Source organism: Protopterus annectens, chromosome 7.part0 (genome assembly GCF_019279795.1).
Source record: "Protopterus annectens isolate FY-2018-M chromosome 7.part0, PAN1.0, whole genome shotgun sequence".
Lineage (NCBI taxonomy): Eukaryota > Metazoa > Chordata > Ceratodontiformes > Protopteridae > Protopterus > Protopterus annectens.
In genome coordinates this window covers 891175105-891196296 of record NC_056739.1, presented here as the reverse complement: position 1 = coordinate 891196296, position 21192 = coordinate 891175105, and the positions used below count along the sequence as shown (strand labels likewise).

General features: G+C 37.5%; 1 protein-coding gene across 3 annotated transcripts in view; it reads right to left on the bottom strand.

Moving 5' to 3' along the window:
* PCBP4 (poly(rC) binding protein 4) overlaps positions 1–15449 on the bottom strand; it is a 1043920-nt gene extending 1028471 nt beyond the window's left edge. For 2 of the 3 annotated variants that reach the window (XM_044077469.1, XM_044077470.1), the window contains exon 1: positions 15267–15445. The gene's annotated coding sequence lies outside the window, so the exon portion shown is untranslated. Of the gene's footprint in view, positions 1–15266 lie in introns of all 3 variants that reach the window. The other variant, XM_044077471.1, reaches the window with a different exon arrangement.
* Between the last annotated feature and the right edge of the window lie 5743 nt (positions 15450–21192).

The window sequence follows — 21192 nt, the reverse complement described above, 5'->3', positions numbered from 1 at the left end:
ACAGCTATCCAGAAAATCTGCCTCCTCAAATTCTGGCAATGGAGATCTTTCTTGTAAGTCAAAGGTACTAACAAGATATATTTTATGGGAGAAATGCAAACAGCACTTAGTTCTGACTTTCAGCTGCCTTAGTACTGTGTTATATAAGCATATCATTGCTTTTACATCTTACTGTATTGTCATTCTCAGTTCCTTCCACCATGTTATATGTAGAACCAAAATATTTGGTGGCTTCTGTTTTTCCTTTCACAGATCATTCCTGCTACTGACAGATCAGTTAATATAACTGGTTGACCTGCTCATGAACAACTTTGACTTTTCTTTTCAAAGACAACTGACTTAATTTTTAAAATCCTTACCACCTGAGGACAATAAGGCCTCCACACCTAATGAAGGGGGCACACTTACCACTGCAATGTACACTCCAGATCCATAGCTAAAGAAGTCCTCATTTTGAAAAATAATCTTCTTCTTCTTTCGGCTTTTCCTGGTTAGGGGTCGCCACAGCGGATCACCTTGTCCGCTCATGATTGGCAGTGGAGTTTTACAGTGTTGAGTTGCCAGCCCGACGCCCAACCTTCCACAGTAGGCACACACACACACACACACACACACACACACACACACACACACACACACACACACACACACACACACACATGCACTCATGCCTAGGGCCAATTTAGAGTGTCCAATCCACCTACAGCATGTCTTTGGGATGTGGGAGGAAACTGGAGCACCCATGCGACCACAGGGAGGACATGCAGACTCCGCAGAGAAGGCACCCCAGCTGATGATCAAAGAGGAGAACCTCTTGCTGTGAGGCGGCAACACTAACCGCTGAACCACCATGGCCGCCCCATTTTGAAAAATAATAAATAAATAAAATATAAAGGGCTCTGCCGTCTGAAACTGTAGCAAGCATCTTGCTACAGTCAAACTACCACACAATGAGTGCTTCAGTGCTTCAGCCATTACTGCAAATGCAATACCACCATTTGATTAACAAATGCTGGTACTGCCCATGTGCAACATCAGCACCTACCAGTCATGACCCCTGACAGCTTCAGGGGTAAGGAAAATAAAGGTCTTCACCTTAAGGATCAATGGAGGAAAAAAGCTCTTCATCTCTGAGGCCATAGCACAACAAGCTGCTTGATACAAATGTAACAAGCTGCTCCTGCTAAAGTTAACTGCCACACACTATCCCTTTTTGTAGAATGTCCCCATCTGGTTTTGCCTCACATTTTTGCACATTGATCAGAAAATACATGTTCATGCAAATCCTATTAATGTTTAAAAGAATTAGAGTAATATTTAAAAATTATCCTTATTATCCCTGATGTCAGACATCTGATCCCTCATTACTTTTGCCCTTGTCCAGAATTCTTGAGCAAAGAAGTTGAGACGTATGCGAGCAGTGTTAATAAAGCATCCATAAATGAATGCCAACATACCACTCAACTGTCCAGAATTTATCAGAATGTCCATATATTTGGCACATATTTGTGGTCTTTTACTCATATAATTTGTGGTTTTCTTGCAAATTGTTGAGGATGGAGAGATTGGGACTGGGTGATGAGAAGACTGTGGCTTGGGATGCCCTAGATATGTCCCAAATTGGGACCCACTGTTGCTAAGGCTGGCCCTGCTTGCATCCTTCTGCATTTGCACTTATTTTATTTTCAGTGTTTTGACTTTCAAAGCACCTGTCCCTGTCTTCTTATTGATAGTGATGCATGTGAGTGACTTGATATGCATGTGAGTGACTTGATATGCAGAACCCTGAGGGGGTCTGTAGAGACATGTTAGAACTTCCCAGCCACATTACAAATGCAGATAATACACTAGTCCAGAGTGGAATCCTTCCTTCACCTCAATACTTTGTAGATACAAACAAAAGACAATTGGTTTCAGCAATTGGTTAAACAGGTGGTGTCATTCCCAAAGGGAATCCCGTATATGACCGCATGGGGTGAGATGTGCAACAATCCAGCTTGCTTCACTAAGGATAGCCTGCCCCTCTTACAGCAGGGCTTTTGCATACTGACCAAAGCCTTTTCTGCCCCACCCCCCACCCCCGCCAGTGTTTTTTTTTTGAGGAAGAGTCTAGTGTATGGACATTCCAGTGTAGCTAACATACCAGTCCCAAGATCAGATTCCATTAAGGTGGCTTTCCTTAATGCCTGTAGTTTAGGCAATAACTTACCAGACCTTGAGGCACTCCTGTATTTGGAAAACAATCAATGTCTGCATAGTTACTGAGCCTTTCGTTCAAGCATATAGCACCTTTTATGTATCCTTATAGTTAACACTTACAACTTCTTATGGCATCCACAGATTTTCAGGGTCTACTTTTCTGAACTAAAAAACTTACCAGTTAATAACAGACAGAATTAGAAAGGGAAAGATGCACATAACAAAATGACACCATGGTTGTTAATTTAGGATGTCCTGCAGTGGAGACATTAATCACCATTTCACACTTACTCAGATCTACATTCTTATTTTCAAAACCGAGAGAAGTATATGTTATTGAGGAAAATGGTGTGAAATGCCATTGCGAGAGACAGAAATATACTTTGTCAGTGTCCAGTTATAGTACTCTGTACTGGAGATATGCCAGCTGCTTGCTAGTAATTATAAAAATATATAATATTTCAATATCCACTTAATATTTGCAAAACCAAATGACTTTCAAAGTGTTGCGTGGCATCAGGTGTAACCTGAGACAATGTTGAAAAAAAAAGTCACTGATATTTGCACTTAAAGTTGCACATCTTGAGAGGTGCTCTGTGTAGTTACTCAACAAAGCATAGTACTTCATACTTCTATAAATATCAAAATAACCACACCTCAGTAGAGGAATTTCTTGTTCTCTTGCAAAAGCTTACATCTCACTAACAAAACTGCTCTGACAATATATGTCAAGGTTGTGAAGATTCCAAGATATGATCATTTTTTGTAAAATATTATAGAATAACATTATTTGGTGCTTGTGTACATTGCATTACATTACATTATATTGCACTGTATTATATTATATTATGTTATAGCATAGTATAATATATATTATAGAATTACTATAGGTACTGTGAGACACTTAGTACTATCACTGTAAACAGGATTTTTACTGATAACATTACTGGTGGTACAAATTCATTAGCTCTTACTGTTGTTTGTTTTATACTTCTAAGTTGATTTTCCAGAAAATCCTCTGCAACGGAGGGATGTGTGTAGGATGCTAGAGGTGTGACACTCCACAGCAAAGAGGTGTTAAGGAATTAAATGTACAGACAGCACTCTCTCTTACACCATGTTTTTTTGTGTTTTTAATGCTTCCAGAGTCCAGACCCAATGGCAATTGTGGTACAGACTCCATATGTATCAGTGAACATATTACTTACAGGCAGGTTTCCAAGGACTCACAAACTAAATTCAAAAAACTACAGGTCACTCTAGGTAATTAATTATCAAGTAATAGCTTGTTACAGAACAAGTTCTTTGTCCCCCGGTGACCATTTAATATTCCTCAGTGTTCCAAATAATCACTGTATTAGCCAAAACTTCCTTTCTCTGGGCGACTTTAATGACCCTTTAATAAACTGGGGCACCTATACCTCAAAATTAGGATGTACCCAAAGACTCCTAGATTTATTAAACAAAAAATCCATTCAGCAGCTGGTAAATAAACCTACTAGAGAGCACATCATTACTGACCCGATTCTTACTTATACGGCCGCCTCTTGCACTACTCCTCTGGTACCTCCTTCTCCACTGAAGTCTGACCACAGCCTTGTGACCTTGTCCATTAAACTCCCAAAAGCTCCTACAGTAAACCCCACCGAATTTAAGGACTACAGACATGCCGGCCTTGATGTACTATGTGATTAAATACCATCATTTGCTTATGACTGCAGCTCCCCAGACTTTAATACAACAGAAAGATTCACTAATGAATTCCATGTCCATTAAGAAAAAGTGCATAGTGCTTGCAGTTCCTACAAGCACCAAGTATCATTGAAAATTGAAAAATACACTGCCCTGGTAGTCTACCATCATAAAAAACTATACAACAAAAAGGAAAGTTACATTTCTTTACTTGTATCCCAAAATGTTGAGACCCACAAAAAGAGAATAAATTAAATACTAAAACCCCTTAACAATGTAGACCCTGGAAAAAGCACTAACATGGGTGCTGCAGGGAATATCAAGGAGGGAGTTTGATATTGTGGGCCCTGACATTCTCATTTTTTGGTGTGGTCATCTCAGTTTTCTAGTCATCGATACTGTAGTCCTCGGTAATGTGATAGTACATCATAGTTATGTATATAATCTTGCAGGAGGCAGGTCTTGTAATCCAGAAAGGGTAACATGTATGGATATTGGCCTGTAGCTGTCAAAATTGATCACCTTTTCCTTTGAAAATAGATGCCACTGTGACCTTGTGAATTTCTGAATGCATGTTGTATGCTGTATGTTGAATGAAAATCTGTGTGTGTATATCTATTACCTCTCTCTCACTTTATATATATATATATATATATATATATATATATATATATATATGGGTCTACTGCTTTTAGTCAAATTCCATTTGGTCGAAAATGATTTCAGGCAGCCCACTTCAATGAAACCTCATTTGGCTGAAAGCACATTTGGTCGAATTACATTTGGTCGAAAATGGTATAAAGCCCCTGCTCCAATGCATTCCGACCCTGGAGTGAGAATATAAAGTCAGGGGGGTGTGGGGGGCACAGCCCCCCCCCAACATTTTGCAACACATTTTTACTTATGTTACATGTTTTAATGTATTTTTAATGGATAAACATGTATATAATAGTGCATAAACTGCAATTATGTGGGGGGCTATGCCCCCCACCCCCCCTAACTTTATATTCTCACTCCAGGGTCGCACTGCAGTGGGGCGGGGGCTTTATACCATTTTCGACCAAATGTAATTCGAACAAATTTGCTTTCAGCCAAATGAGGTTTCAGTGAAGTGGGCTGCCTGAAATCATTTTCGACCAAATGAAATTTGACCAAATATAGTAGATCCATATATATATATCTGTCTTCTTTGAAATTAAATATAAAACTGAAGATTGCAGACCAGATCCAAGGAAATTACAATGCCGTTGTACTTAACCCTCATTAGACCAATAATAGAGTCAGTGCGTCATTTGGTATATACTTGACTAGGCATTTACAGCAGCTGGAGCGACCTCAGAGGTTCCTCATAAAGAAAACACAGGGTATAAACAACGTGCCCTATGCAGATAGACTAAAAGCCCTAACCCTTTACTCTGTCTCCTACTGATTACTAAGGGTTGACCTATGCCTGACCTACAAGGCACTCACAAATCCAGCTCTGATGAAGCTGCTACACATTAGCAAATCAAACAGCATGAGGGTCACCCAATCTAAGGATCTAAACCTAGTCAATGACTCAAACAAAACATGCTGGAGAGACAGGTATACGTCTCAAACACTGCCCCTTCTTTCGAAAAAGCTTTCTATTCACATTAAGCAGAGCCCTTCTCTGGCCCTCTTCAAATGAAATTTGGATCAATGGATGGCAAATCATAAATTCACACCTGGGGTAGTGTCTTTGTCCCTTATGGACAAGGTCAACCTGTAAGACACTCAATGCAGAGGCACAAATCCATGCCACCCTCTTGCCCCTAATGGCCGTACATTGCTTAAAACTGGATTATATTGGTTGGGCTTGTAAGGGTCCTTCAGCCATTAACCTAGTAATCTCCTGTGAACTTAGAAAGGAAGGAAAAGCAAAATCTACTGGTATTTATTTTTCTTTTGTTTTTCTAAGTGATTTCAATGGAAGTTAACAGAAACTCTATTGTCTACTTTTTAGCTGCTTTCATTCACTTTGCTTTTGAACTATGACATAATGTCACCATGCAAACTCCAGCTATACTCTGTCGCATATCGTCTACGCCTAGGCGATCTCTGCTTAACATACAAGGCCATGTCAAACCCAGAGCTGTTGGACATGCTGCACTTAAAGAAATCCCAATCCCTCAGAGCCACATGCTCCAGTGATCTAAACCCTGTCATCACAATGAACAAAACATGCTGGAGGGATAGGTTCCTGACTCAGAGACTCCCCATACTCTGGAATAGACTGCCCATACATGTCAAGCAGAGCACCTCTTTGGCCCTCTTCAAAAAGAACCTTGATGATTGGATGGGAGAAAGGAAATTCACCCCAGGGATCACGTCAGTCACCCTGCTAGACAGGGGTCCAGGGAAGTAAATAGTGTAGGAAGAAATAGCCAGGGAATTGTTATGGCTAGGCTTGTATAGGCCCTAGGGCCGATAGCCTAGTACCAACCTATGAACCTATGCAGTTGTAATACGACATTTCTTGCACACAGAGCATTTTTGTTGTTTGGCAGGTAAGTGCTAATCATCCCTGCAGGTCTGACTTATATATTTTTTTCTTTAAAAGCAAAACATGGGCTACAAACTTCCTGGAAGAAATGTAGATGTTCTCAAAAGACACTTGAAATGTAAAACCAATATATAAAACACATACACTTTAGTTATGATCATGTGACCTTTGACAATTCCCAACCTATTTACTACTTCTTTTCTCTGTTACTGAGTCTTTCTCTCTCTCTAGCTTTGATTTGATAATGTATGTGGTACATTTCTTTTTGTTAAGCCAGTTCATAAAATGTCAACTTCTGAAACCAAAAATTGCCCTTCACATGTCCTTAAACTGCATGACTTGAAATTAAAACAAATAAAATAATTTTGTTTAACCAGACTCCCTTACTCTTTGTAGCTGAGAAAAAAAGAAGTAATAACAAGAATATTATCAGACCACCTGATATTTTCTTCATATTTCATCTAATAAACTGACAAAAGTGTTATCTCTCAATAGATTCCTTCTGCACATTATAAATTATATCCATATAAGTGTATTTATTTGCAGTTTGCTCTGCGGTGATATAGAGGTTAGCATTGTCGCCTCACAGCAAGAGGCTCTCCGGTTCGATTCTCGGCTGGAGTGCCTTCTGTGCGGAGTCTGCATGTCCTCCCCGCAGTTGAATTCACCTTAAAAGACATACAGGTAGGTGCGTGCGTGAGTGGGTGTGCCTTCCTTGAAGGTTGGGCGCCGGGCTGGCAACTCGACACCGTAAAAATTCACTGCCAATAATTAGCAGACCGGGGTTCCACTGTGGCGACCCCCTAACCGGGAAAAGCCGAAAGACAGTTTATTTGCAGTTCGCTCTCTAAGAAATTCCATTGCATTGAGGCTGTCCCCTTCATTAGAAGTGCTGAATGCAAGCAAAAATGTATAAGTAATAACATTACATATTAAATAAGCCTATAAAGAAGGAAACTTGAACTTTGCAAGGATGTCTGTGCGAATCATAACAACAAATAATGCAATAACATATTAGGGAATTTACAAAAACAGGACATAAATTCTATACTTAATTACATTGCCTAAATGTATGAAGAAACAGACAGCTTTCATTTGTTAATGGAGTTACACTTGGGGAAGGCTAGGTGATACACAGGGACTGGTAAAACACTGGCAAGTATGGAGAAATAGTGAAACAAGACAACGAGGAAAGAATAAAGGGAACAAATAAATCTCTAACCTTTTCATAAACATTGCATATTAAAAAACACAAATAATAATCAGATAAAATCTCAACCTCAGGGCTTGTACCTGGGTACCTGTAGAAAAGCTACTGTGACTCCCTTACACCAAGTCGGCCCATCTACAAACCCAGGAAATTAAAGGCCTACCAGTAGCACCTGTCTTATGTGCAAAGGCATGGAACTTATGGAGTAGAACTCATTTAAATGGGCATAAGCAACTTAACTGACCTAGAACCCACTCATTTTGGTTTTGTGAAGGGCAAGTCCTGTTTCCTGAACCTAGCAAGTTTCTATGAAAAGGTTTCAGGGGATGTGAACAGTGTCACTCCATGCATGTTACCTACCTTGACCTGGCCAAGGCTTTTGACACTAACCCCCAATGTCTGTATTACTTAAAAATTAAACAAACGTAATCTAAAACCATGTGTTATCTGCTGGATTGCAAATTTGCTATCCAACAGAACCCAGGTTGTGACAGTTGCTGGTATCTTCGCTGAATGTAAAAACTGTAACTAGGGTACCACAGGAATCTGTCGTAAGCCCTCTTCTGCTTGGCATTTATTTTGCAGATATCCAAGTAGATATCCCAGAAGTGTGGTTGACCAAGTTGTTGATGACTGTAAGCTGGGCACTGTTATCTGCTCATCCTCTGATACAAAACAGCTCCAGCAGGAGCTGGAATATGCAAATATGTGGTGCATTGAAAATGGTCTCATGCTAAATGAAAAAAGTACATCACAGTAGCATTCTGAAAAAAAAACACTGCTCCTTTTTAGACAGACATGGTCATTAGGGAACTGACACATTTCTGTGGACAACACTCTCTCTCATTTGATCATCATGTTTCCACCACAGTCAAGAAATCATTCTATCTGAGCTAGTTAATTACTGAGAGAATATCTTTGAAATCCAAAGAAGTCCTGCAATCCATCATCTAATAAAATGCACCCATTGGTATGTAGAAATCAAAGCATACCGCTCCACTGGAAAGACCCAAAAGATTTCTAACCAAGAAAATTAAATGCCTTAAATTCTTCAACTGACATGATAGGCAACTACAGCTCTTTTTATATTCGGTAGCTTACCATCTGCTCTGAAGTGTCCTGTCTTACTTTTTCAGCTACAAATGATCCAATTTCATTCTCTTACTTCTTTGCAAAACAAGCAGCTTTACAAACATGCACACTACAGACTTAAATCTACACCAACAAATAAACAAGAACTGCTGGAGAATTACACTCCCAACTCAAAATATTCCCAGCCTTTGGAATAAGTCACCACTAGAGGTCAAGCAAAGTACTACTTTGGCTGCTTTTAGGCTAGTATTAATGACTAGATGGCTAAGCACACATTTACATCAGGGTTATCCTGTATGACCCTGCTAAATTTGGGAGTTAAGTACTATTAGGTGGTTGAAAAGGGTGGTAGGAAGCTTTAAGTCTGTCTGCTGAAAGGTGTATATGGCTTTGCATCTTATGGTCCCCATCATCACTTGTCTAGTATTGTTTCTATGTTTCTAAGTAACAAAAGTGACTTTAAAGGACATTTCGAAAGGTTTCTAAAAAGGGTTTCAAATAACCAGGTAAGAAGCTGGCTAAGTAGGAAAAGCCACGAGAAATTATGTTTTTCGAATACTAAAACCTAGCTCTAAAAACATACTGTAGCATCCCAAATCGTAATCTTCTCTACCCCCATCAGCATGTCAAGCACGAGCCTGGCAGTAAAAATCCAAGGACACACTGTACAAATGACACCCTCGTATGATGAGATTACAGACTGCCAGATGTATCTTCATAAATCCACAACCCACCCCCCCCAACCCCAGGGCAGCAACAGTTAGCTCAGTCCTTGCAGAATGAGGGTGATTTGCTTGTACCTTTTCTTCCTAATCAGCAATGCCTATGTGCTATTTATATTTTATTCGGATGACCCCTAAAAATCCCAAAATCTTATGCATATCTCATTAACAGTTTTCGCTAAAAGAGGCAAAATATGCTCACTGGATGGGATTAGTGCACAAATGTCACCAGTGTTCTTTATACAGTTAAAAACACTCCTCATAAGAGAAAATTAATTGGAAGAAACTCTATACCCTGTTCAGGCCTGTGAAAGCTACATTCAAAGTATGCACTGCAAAATGACTAGTACATCCCTCCTTTCTAAAAATTTAAAATAAACTTACTTCACAGATAGAGGAAGACAGACTGAAAAATGTCTACACAGTGAACAGCCATTAATGTGAGCACAGGAGCTGTTGGTACAACTGACCAAAACTGACCAAAATATCATAAGCAGGGTTCATTTAGACTTACAGTAGCTGCAGTCTCCTCACTTATTCACTCACTGCCGCTCTCTCTCTCACTTACTCTCGCTCTCTCTTCTCTTTCTCTGCACTGTTTTGTCAGCCCCACCTCCCAACAAGCTAAAAACTGAATACCATATCTGACAAGACAAGCACCTGCTGGCGATAAGACAAAAGCAGAAATATGACTCTGGAGGGAGACAGACTTTTTCAATAGTGAGGCTACAGGCCATGAGAGAGTAATGTTTATTCCATCTCACTGGGCTTTCAGCCAGTGCCTTTTTTCCACTTTTATTTAAAGGCAGTCAAGTCTGTCTACATAAGTGTGATCTCATCTTTCTCAGTACAACTGATTTATGGTGATTAAGTAACACCTTTCCACTATGAACACAAGCAGCCTACAAGAAAATGCACCCATAGCAACGTCTTTCCATATTTTAATGTAAATTCTCCCCTCATCTTGCAAAAGACAACTAAATATACAAGGTAACAAATAGAGTGCACTAGAACCAATATAAATAATCCTGAAAGTGATGTGTAAAACAGCTGAGGAGGAATGAAATTCTGTATTCCATGAAGTCTTTTGTGTTTTTTTTTACAAAATTCTGCACTTCTACTGGGATTTCCAGAATTCTCTTCTGCTAAAAAATTATCATGCCTTATGTTTGAAGACAGAAATGTTAAAAAGGTCTACAACAGCAACAGAATTCTAAAACAGGCATGTAGAAAGGTTGCCAGCTACACAGCTCCAAATAACTGGTAACTACAGGAGCTATGTGTAAAGACTACCAAGGCTATCCAGGCTGTGTTGCTAATTAAACTGCCCTTTACACTCTACCTCCTATACAGCAGATTCTGTTGTGTTTACACTTTTAAAACCTTCCTATCAGCTGAGCTCACCATACTTATATCAAACAACAGTGCAGCTCTCTCCCTACTGCCGTCAAATCCACGTGTAACACCGATGTATGAAATGCCTCTACTTGATATCAGGACAATCTTTAGCTACTATTCTAGTCATTAAATAAGTAATTTATACCATCATCAATGCTCTTTCAGTTTACCAGATAGTAGTAATAATAAACATACCAGTACTCTGTGGCAGAAACAAATATCACACCGCCTCATAAACACCCACTATACCATATAATGATATACATAACATTAACTGTACTTAAATACACATGTAATTACATACATAAAGCTATATACGGGGCACTTGTTTGCTCACTTCAGCTTGAAGGAAATGTATTTTTGCAAAATAATGCACTATGCATTTTCCTGACAGAACTCAAGTACCTAGACCCACCTTGAAGTTTAATGATAATGAACAGCTTTTAAAAATAAACAAATATAAACATAAATGTGTTACCGTAAAATAAAAATTGACCAGAACATTGGTTACAGGTTACTTACCAGCTTCATCACACCTTAGTATGTGCTGCTGTTTGGGATCTAAAGATAAAATGGACTTTAAACAGCTCTAATACTTAATGTGACCTGTTTTTTTTCTAGGTTTTCTAAGCTTTTTACTGAGATATTTTCTCTGTTTTCATGTACTTCTTGGCCATAATTTCCAAATGGTGATTTCTCTGGTAAGTACTTACAAAAGCAATCTCTTAATTTAAACAAATAAGGCTGTTAAAAGGAGGTCCCCAGGTACACGTAGGTGTTTCTTGTTCTTTTAAATCAGGTGCTAATTTCCCCAGAAGAAGAAAACTAGGGCATGGGTTACAAATTTCTTCAACCTTAGTCAATGTGAGGTTTTTGCAAACATTACATTACTGCACACTTGGCCAAGCTATAAGAATATCATTCCTGCAAATGCTATCATATATAATAACACTGCTAAGAATTATTGGATTCTTTGCGTTATTATTATTAATTATAACACATCTTACACACTTCTGCACTTCAACACTTTACATGGAAGTTTCAGTTCTCAAACATGCTGTAAGAGCAATTCTTTATAAAAGATAAATTCAGAACTGCATACTGTGTAATATTTTTATAACAACAAGCAACAAAGAATTACATTAAACATCAAAAAAAGGATCATCATTTTATAGCAAGGCATTAAATCACCAAATGTTTCCTGACACAAAGAGGATACAGAGATATGGACAGAAGTAAAGGCGTAATGTAGGCATAACCTAGGCATAGCAGGCAAAGAGCCTGCTACTGACCTCTGTGCCAAAGAAGGTCCAGTTCTACAGTTGTCCGCAAATTATTTGGTATTTCTGTTACTTGTGTTGCACTCCCCTTTCAAATTGTGCTATAGGGCCTTTAACTTTTTGCTACTTGAAAACTTGATGATATTTTTAAGAGTCAAACTAGAGCCTGGAGTTTGTTGCATAACATTACGACGCATGGGGAGGATGCAGGCTCTCGTAATGGCCAAGCAAATGTAGTTTGTTGAAACAATATGTTTTAACTTCAATTACTTTAATCATCTGTCTTATAACTGACTACACCTATATAATAAACAATTTTCTTAATTAAAGAAAATGGCATTTAATGTGAAGTCTTCATGAATTAGGTTTCTAGACAGTAGACTATTCTAGGCAGCAGACACATCCCAAGATTGTAAGTATATTATAAATAATCTTAGAAAGTAGGATATTTGTAAAGTGCCCTACAACCTTGTGCTTAATCTCTTTGGTATGAAACAAACTTTTATCTGAACTTGGTGCAATGTATTGTTAATCCATAGACTTGTGAAAAGGTCTACTACTGGTAGGAAGGCAATTTTACCTGGCATTACTTATACAAACAGAAAGTTATTTATACAAAATAAAATAAAAAAAAAAATCATATAAGACTTCTTAAAAAAGTGCTACAGTTCAAACGGCAAAAGGAAACCCATACATTTAAATGAAAATCAGTCGCATTTAAAATGTCTTGTTTTTATAAAAGGACATGCAAGTGATACAACAGTACCAATACTTGTTTTCCTTAGTGATGTAAACTACTCCAATAAAACCTATCAAGTTTATATTGTTTCCTGGGTCTTTTACTTCATGGCCCAATACAGTGACAAAAAAACTCTTAATGCTCCTGGCAAGAATAAATCAAGTTGCTTAATTTACCAAACTGCATTAGTGCTGCATGACTGTATACACATCTGACATCAAAGCTCACAAAATGGCACGCACTGTATTTAAAAAGTGCAGCTATGGGCAAGTTGTCTGCATATCTTCTTTGTATGACTTTCTTCTGAATTATAGAATGCAAAACTCTTTCTCCACAGTAACTAAACACATGGAAAACAAAGGATGTATTCAAATGGTTTTAATGAGTAAGCATGACAAATCTGCACATACTATGATTTCGCTTAAAGTATAGCTAAAAATGTAAATGCATTTAATAATAATTCCATGTATATATGCCCAGAAATGTAACGCCAGACGCTGTTCCAGACAGCTGAACAATATTGAATTTAATTGCATAGCAAGAGCCCACATGTATACTAAGTTGAAAAATTCTTGCTCACTGAAGAATAATTGTCTCAGACCCTTTACATTTCTGCTGCTTAGCAGTCTATTTTTTTCTGTTTTGCCACTGTAACCCTTTATTGTACATAAGAGGTCTGTAGACACATTGCTTATTTCAAGTATCAGGCAGTGCTGCTTCGATTTTGTCAATGTTTTCCATTAACATTTTCTCATACCTTAATAAAGCAGTGTGTTAGACACCACACAGACTACATTTTAATTACATTGACAATTTAGTACAATTACTGATCAGAAGTATTGCTGTCCCTGACATTTTTTTCTTAGTCATACAGAGTATATTATCTTAAATCATATGTTCTTCCCTTTTCATACCATTAACCCCAACAAATTGGCAGCTTATATTATTCTAAAAGGTTTTATCAGAGGGTGGTGACATTTCATTCAATTATTAGAATAATACATCCTATTTTTCAATTAATCCTGTTTTAAGGATATTGCATAATTCCTAAACAGACATTTCCCACTTGAAATGCAGACTACTACTATTGTTTTTTTTTGGGGGGGGGGGGGTGTCAAGACTTACAGAAGAATGTTGGCATCCTTTTTGTGCCATGTGAAGAAATATTCCTTTGGTCCCAGGCACTTGGGACTGTTCTGCTATGTTCAGCAAACAGAGTACACATGTACAGTTGCGCACTGCAACTCTATTGTGAGCCATTTTCACACTAGCCTAAATCACTTTAGACACTGAACATTTTTTTTTGTGACACACGCAGGTTAATTTCATACACCAGTTTACAATTTTCATGGTAGCCACTCACCAGAAACATATGAAACTTGCAAACAGATATTATCATTCAAAGGTTATACCCTTTGTAACAAAGGCTTTATCTGCCTTGTAAAACACATCTTGACTGAAAAGCACTTCTTTTTAAGAAATAAAACAATTTCATTAACTGGCTAAACATTCTCCAGATTGCTTATTCACTTACAAAAACTCATTATTTATAATAGGCCTTGAAAGTAATTTCCCTAAAACACTGGACGCTCTTTACAGGGATGCGATGTTGTTATCTAACACCACGAGCTTTCCTGTAATGCATACACTGGGGAGACTGTGATACAATAAAAATAATTGCCATTGAATTCCCAATAATGCGAAGGAGGGTTTTTTTATTATTTATTTTTTTTGTGCTTGCCTAGAAATCAGTCCGCTGACTACAGAAACTGCATACCATTTACAGCATTAAAGACAACAAAGGCCACGGCAGATCTTTGTTTTAAATGCACAGCTTCAAACCGAAATTATATGAAATCTGCCTAAAAACAGTCCCGAACCCAATAACCATTAGCAATTCCCTATTCAATAGTTTCCTAATCTGAAAACACCATGCGGTTTTCCATCTCAGTTTAGAATTAGGGATCATTTCATCACCAGGATTGGAAAAAAAACAAGCTGCGGCAACCACAAAGGACAAAGAACATGTTGGGCTCAACATGCTAAAGCCAAAAATAAGTAAAACAGAAAACGCTGCTAGGTGCGTACTTGCATTACAACAGTGAGACATAAATACAAAACTTTACGACTTCTCAGGGAAGACGATTGTTTCGTGCCATTAATGCCGTGGAAGCAGCCGTTATTCGAGCACATCATATAATTACGCACATACACAATGTTTGCACCTGTCTTGAACGCCAGCTTGGTCCCATAGTCATGATCTATCAGAGTGCGAATCCGAGGTTTACACTTTCACAAATGCACGCCCCACGCACACATACACAAAGTGTGATGCCCAGCCGGAGCTACACATCCAGCAACCCCCAGTCATTTCCACGAATATATTTGTATTTCTTTTGCTGGTTCCTACCTAGCAGTGCTGCTGCTTCTGCTTGCTCCTGTCCAGGGTGGTAGTGAGTTACTGCAGATCTAGAGGCTCATTGTCCCTGTGAGAGAACCACAGCTGCAGCTACCAACACAAGCTGACATCAGCCCGTAACAATGAGGTCGGAGAGGAGGACGTCCAGCAGCATTCCCCAACCCACCCCCTTCTTCTATCCCGCTGGGATCCAATTACAACAGACAACTAAGCTACAAATGTAACAGTGCACTCTGGGTAAGCCCATCTGCCAAGGACAGTGGCATTATGTCTCTGTCACAGGCGAGCGCGCACCACACACACACACACACACACACACACACACACACCAGAAAGGGGTATTCACAGGTTTAGGCAAGGTAATAAGTGCAAACTGGAAACATCAACTATAGCTTTGTACTAGAACAGCTTGCACTGTTAATGGAAAGGATGCATATTTACATTTACTTTTATGAAACTAATCTGGAGCACAGCAAGTGCCTGTCCAGTATAATCTGATTTATGTTGCCATGCTGCAGATTGTTGTGGGGGTATAAAGGAACTAAGCAGATTAAATACGGTAAGTGGGACAACGTGAATGCTGGTACTTTGTGCTCAGAAAGTTTAATTACTGAATAGGATCATCACTCCAGGACACAAGTCCCCATTAAGGTGGTACATTCTCTGCTAGTCAGAAACGCGGTATTTAACAATAATATATAACAAAATTGACATGCAATAAAACACAAACTGCAGTGCACAGTACGACACCACAGTATGTATCATTTATGTGGGCAGACCAACAAATGCAGAGGACTGCAAAACTAACGCACTACTGAAAGGATAACGGTGTATAAAGCTTAATAAGCTAAAGTTATTAGATAGTGTGCATCCTGATAGGTGGACTGTCTTCAAATGTGTCATATTGTAAAACTCACTGTCCGCAGGCGAGAAAAAATAAAAAAACAATCAATTAATAAATGAATGAAGTAATAAAAGCAGTCTGTTTAAAAAAAGAGCGAAAACTTGTCTTACACTCACGCTAAAACAATTTATAGGTTTATATGATTGGTCCTAGGCTAACTGCCCTTGTGGGCTATTTTAAGCCTAGACAACTAACCTACGTGAGAATCGAACCTTGTACCCTGTGTGTAGCAAGTAAACAACGGGACCGTGAGGCCAGCCTCCCACTAATTAGCTATCTACTTAACAAGTCCTTAACAGGGACATTTAAATGAATAAATAAAATAAAAACATGAAAAAATGTTTCCATATACCTGGTACGGGAATTCTATTTGTCTTCTGTCTGAATCGCACTTAAAACCTCAAAAATTCAGCAGTGAGCGACAATTTAAAGATGAGGCTCTGTCCATTCATGCTTCTCACCAACAGACAGCATACACGCACATAGCATGTTAACAGGTAGACAGACTACATTTGACACTTGTTTCCAGATACAGTAATTTACGGGATGCTCCTAAGTTTTCAGCAAATTCCATCTACACAAAAAATCTACTATAAGAACGAACATTATTGCGTCACACTAAATCCTATATTTCCCTACCTGATACTCTGCCACTTTGTCACAGGAAGCTAAGTTAAAACAATAGGTTGGATGAAAAGGAAATAATGCAACCCACTAAGACTTATTCACTGATTTCATAAAGATATCACTTTAGCTTGAAAATGCTGGAAGTAAAAATGAATGGTACTGTTCCAAATGCAACAATGAATGAATTAATGGAGTAAGTAACTGTGACATTTAAGACCAAAGACAAAATAAATGTACAAATACACTTTGACCAAAGGCAGTATATATGTACAAATACAGTTAGGACTTAAGTCACAAACCTGTGACAGAAACAAATGAACATTAGAAATTGTGGTAAGATAAGAACCATTTAGTCCACCTAGATTGCCAGTATTGTCCTACTAATATTTTATCCAGCTTTTACTGTATGTGTATCACTCCATCACACAGATTCATTTTCATTTTTGGTTTGATATCTCTCCATTTTTGAATGCTGAGCAAAAATACCCGCTTATTATTTTTGCTTTTTGCTGTCTTCTTTGTCTACCTTCACTCACCTTTATTGATATTTTGTATGCCTCTCATAATATTTCCTTTGCATTGTAATATGTATATTAAAAGCTTTATTATAATTCTTCTTAACACTTCTGCTCAGTTTAGACCTTTGTTGCTCTGGCTTCCATGCATCTGTTTCATCAAATATTGTTATCTTTCTTTTACATTTCTTAATGTCCAGAGTATCCTGAAGATGTTTTCTCTGGCCTTGACTAACAAACTATTGAATTGTGATTGTCCTTGCAGATTAGCTAATATTACATTTTATGGCCAATACACTACTGGGTAATATGATTTTGTGATGTTGGAAAAAATCCTCGAGGTTAAGTTTTGCTTTGGAAAATGGTAATAACAAGAGAAAGTGCCTCAATGTTTAAGAGGGTAGATCATGTACTTTCTAGGTTAGATAATACTTAAAAGGGATTGTACAAATAGAACTGTTTGCTAGGAATGCCTGTATAAAGATCAAGAGGTGGCAGATGGAGTTAGCAGATAAAAATCAATACTGGACATCATAACTAAATCTCTGGTAAAGGAAGACTTAAGTGTTTTACTCAATATTGGCAACTCTCTAGTCTGTTTAGTTTTTTAAGAACTTTGTTAAATTTCTTAACAGATTAAGCAACAAGGTAAGGAATACCAATAGCATTTGAAGAAAGTTGAAAAAAACAACCACTTATTTAGGAAAAGCAGTACACTATTTATATAAAGGACAATTTTGTTCAAATCACGTCTTTCATTTTATAAAGAAGATTTCCTCAGAATTAAGTGAATGAACAAAGAACAATATATTGACTTTAAATGTCACATGATTAAGATTACATGATATAAATCTATGACCAGTAAAAACACAATGACTGAAAACAATTAATATTATTAAGGTTAAACATAAAAGTAAAATAAGATTCATCTAATACAAAATAATACTGAAGTATAGATAAAAATTATTATTTATTTCTTAACTAGTTTAGATTTTAAAACACATTTAGGACTAATGAAGTCATTTAAACAAGGTAGTTTGTTAGCATTAAGTCAGATCTGCTAGTGAATGTCTTAAGACTTCAAGTTTATTTTCCAGATCTCCCATTCTGTGATCATCATGCACACTAATACAAAAAATCAAAACCTTTTAAAGTTACTGCACCTTCATGAATGGAATTATTAATATTTTTACTTATAATATTTTTAATTTTAATAGCAAGACAATGCTCACTTATTCATAGTATAGCATTTTATTTTAGTATAACTCATGTAAAAGGCATTATATGATGATCAACTTGTACATTATACAACACACCATTAAAGTTATACTTCTCTCAGTTCTATTGGAGATACTATAACCCAAATATGCTAAAAACTAATTTGGCTCTGTATATATAATCTACACCACATACATCTGTTACATGTAGAGGTACCAACTTATTTAATATTTCTGTTTTTAACATCCAAGTCATCCTGATATTCTGATAAAATCCTAGAGTTGTGCCTTTTTTTCTGTGAACATAAGGACTGCAGCTAACTTAGGAAGCAAATCTGGATAAGCCATAAATACCTTCCAGTTTTCCATTAAAATGTCTGTCAAGCCGGTTTCATCAACACGGGGTGGAAAATGGCCTAATGGTGAAGGCGTTTACCTCACTGGCACAGGAAAAAGAGTTTGATTCTCACCATTGGTCACCATCTGGTTATTGGCTAGGTATATAATAGTCTGCAGACTGATTGCACAGTATTTACCTATAAATCTGTCAGGAATTTTTGGGGTGGTGGACTTGGGATGGGAGGGTGGGCTTAATGGTTAAGGTCTTCACCTCATAAGAGTTTGATTCTGATCTTGGGTTATTGACTAGGATTAAAATAGCCATCCAAGGTAGCTACCCTAGTATTCACCCATGCGCCTATGAACCTGTGAAGTAAATGTCAAAGGAACGGCCTGAGTATATTTGGCATCATCATAAATACTATCAGAGTCCCTGTTTGTATCAACATTCAGCTTGAAGTTGTTATCCTGTTAAATTGGTTTAGATAACCCCTGTCTCTCATTAGCAACAGTTTGAAAAAATATATTTTACAAAATCATAAATGTATCCTCATTCAATAAATAATGATCTGAAATTAGCAAACCCTTCCAAAACCTATTTATCTGATATGACCTATTTAGGTGGTCGTACTGCTTGGCTCTTACTGTGCAAAGGGCATGCACTTACAACACAAATATAGTTCATTCCAAAGCTATGTTTCCTAAAAAGGTTAGACATAAAACTAATGTTGTCATCGTGAAAAGCTATTGAAATATCTAAAAATAATATTATCACTATCAACCTTAAAAGTAAAATACAAGCAATTACAACTTTTACAGCTACTTCCTTCTGTCCATCCACAACATGACTGACTAAATTTTCGATAGTTCAGAAGCCTTTAATCCCACTGCATGCTTTTTCTGTTTTTTGCCAATTTTAATCATATATGCAGCATCTCCACTGTTCAGAATACTACTCTGTTGACGTCTACAAGTTAAGCACCAACTTGTAATCAATTTATATAGACTTTTCTGTAGCAGCAACCTACAGGACATGTTGCTTCTTAAATCATCATACAAGAAGTCCTGCTCAGTGCGGTTTCATTTGTGGACACAAGTCAGTTGTTAAACTTGATTAATAACTTATTAAACAACATTAATTATGCTAGAGAGCATTGAAGCAGAAGAAAGAGACTTAGCAACTGAGGCATTTCAAATTCTAAAGCTAATGAGAACTGCAGTTATATAAACTGAGGTATAAAATCTGTTACTGTCCCAAAAGTAACAAGATAACAAATAAGGCAAGCTAGGGCCAAGAGCAGCAGATGTCAGTAATCGACTGTCCTGAATATTCATATTCATAATTTCATTAATATCACATTTTATCTGCTGACTTCACAGTGCTTCATAGCTTTCACCAGACATTTATTTTCTAAAGCCAGTTTAAAATCAGGAATGCCCTTATTCATACTTGTAAGACTATTCTGTCTTGTTTCAGCTCTGATTAATCAAATATTTCTAATGTTAAAGTACAGTTTTTCCATCTAAAGTTTCATAATTTATCTTCTTAAACAAAGGACCTTCATATTTCCTTAACCCTTGGCAGCATAAACACTACCCACCTTGAAAAATGCTCATTACTAAACAACTTTAATATTCTTAATGCAATATACTTTACCACTGTGCATAGTAGTCTAGCAGACTCTTTTCATACAATATTAGTTTGATCAATAATTGATAATTTACTAACCAAAACTAACCAACTGCAGTGTTGGTGCTGCGGTAGCATTGTCGCCTCACAGTAAGACGTTGTCCTGTTCGATTCTCAGCTAAAGCGTCTTCTGTGTGGAGACATGCGTGAATGGGCGTACCTTTGTTGAAGGTTGTGCATCAGAGCTGGCAACTCGGTACGCAAAAATCTACTGCCAATCATTAGCGGACTGGAGTTCCGCTGTGGCGACCCCTAACCAGGAAAAGCCGAAAGATACAACAACTAACCAAAATTAACCCAAAAACTGCACATTTAAATATGTTAATATTTATGTTTCAGTGCTGCCATACTACATGGTCTGGGGATTCTCAAGAACCAGTAAAATTGCTTTGTCAATGCTAATGGTTAATTTATGATAATCTTCCCACTTACTGATTTTGTCTATGATGTACTATTTACTATCCAGATCTTGTGAGGCAATGGCTCAATGAGTCAATTTTATGTTATTTGCATGTTAGTTATGGTACATTTATTATCTCTCCCTCTCTGGTCAGATCAGACCACAAATTGATAACCCTAGACATCCTCACCCCTCCAACTCCTCCAGTCAAAGAAACCATAGTCA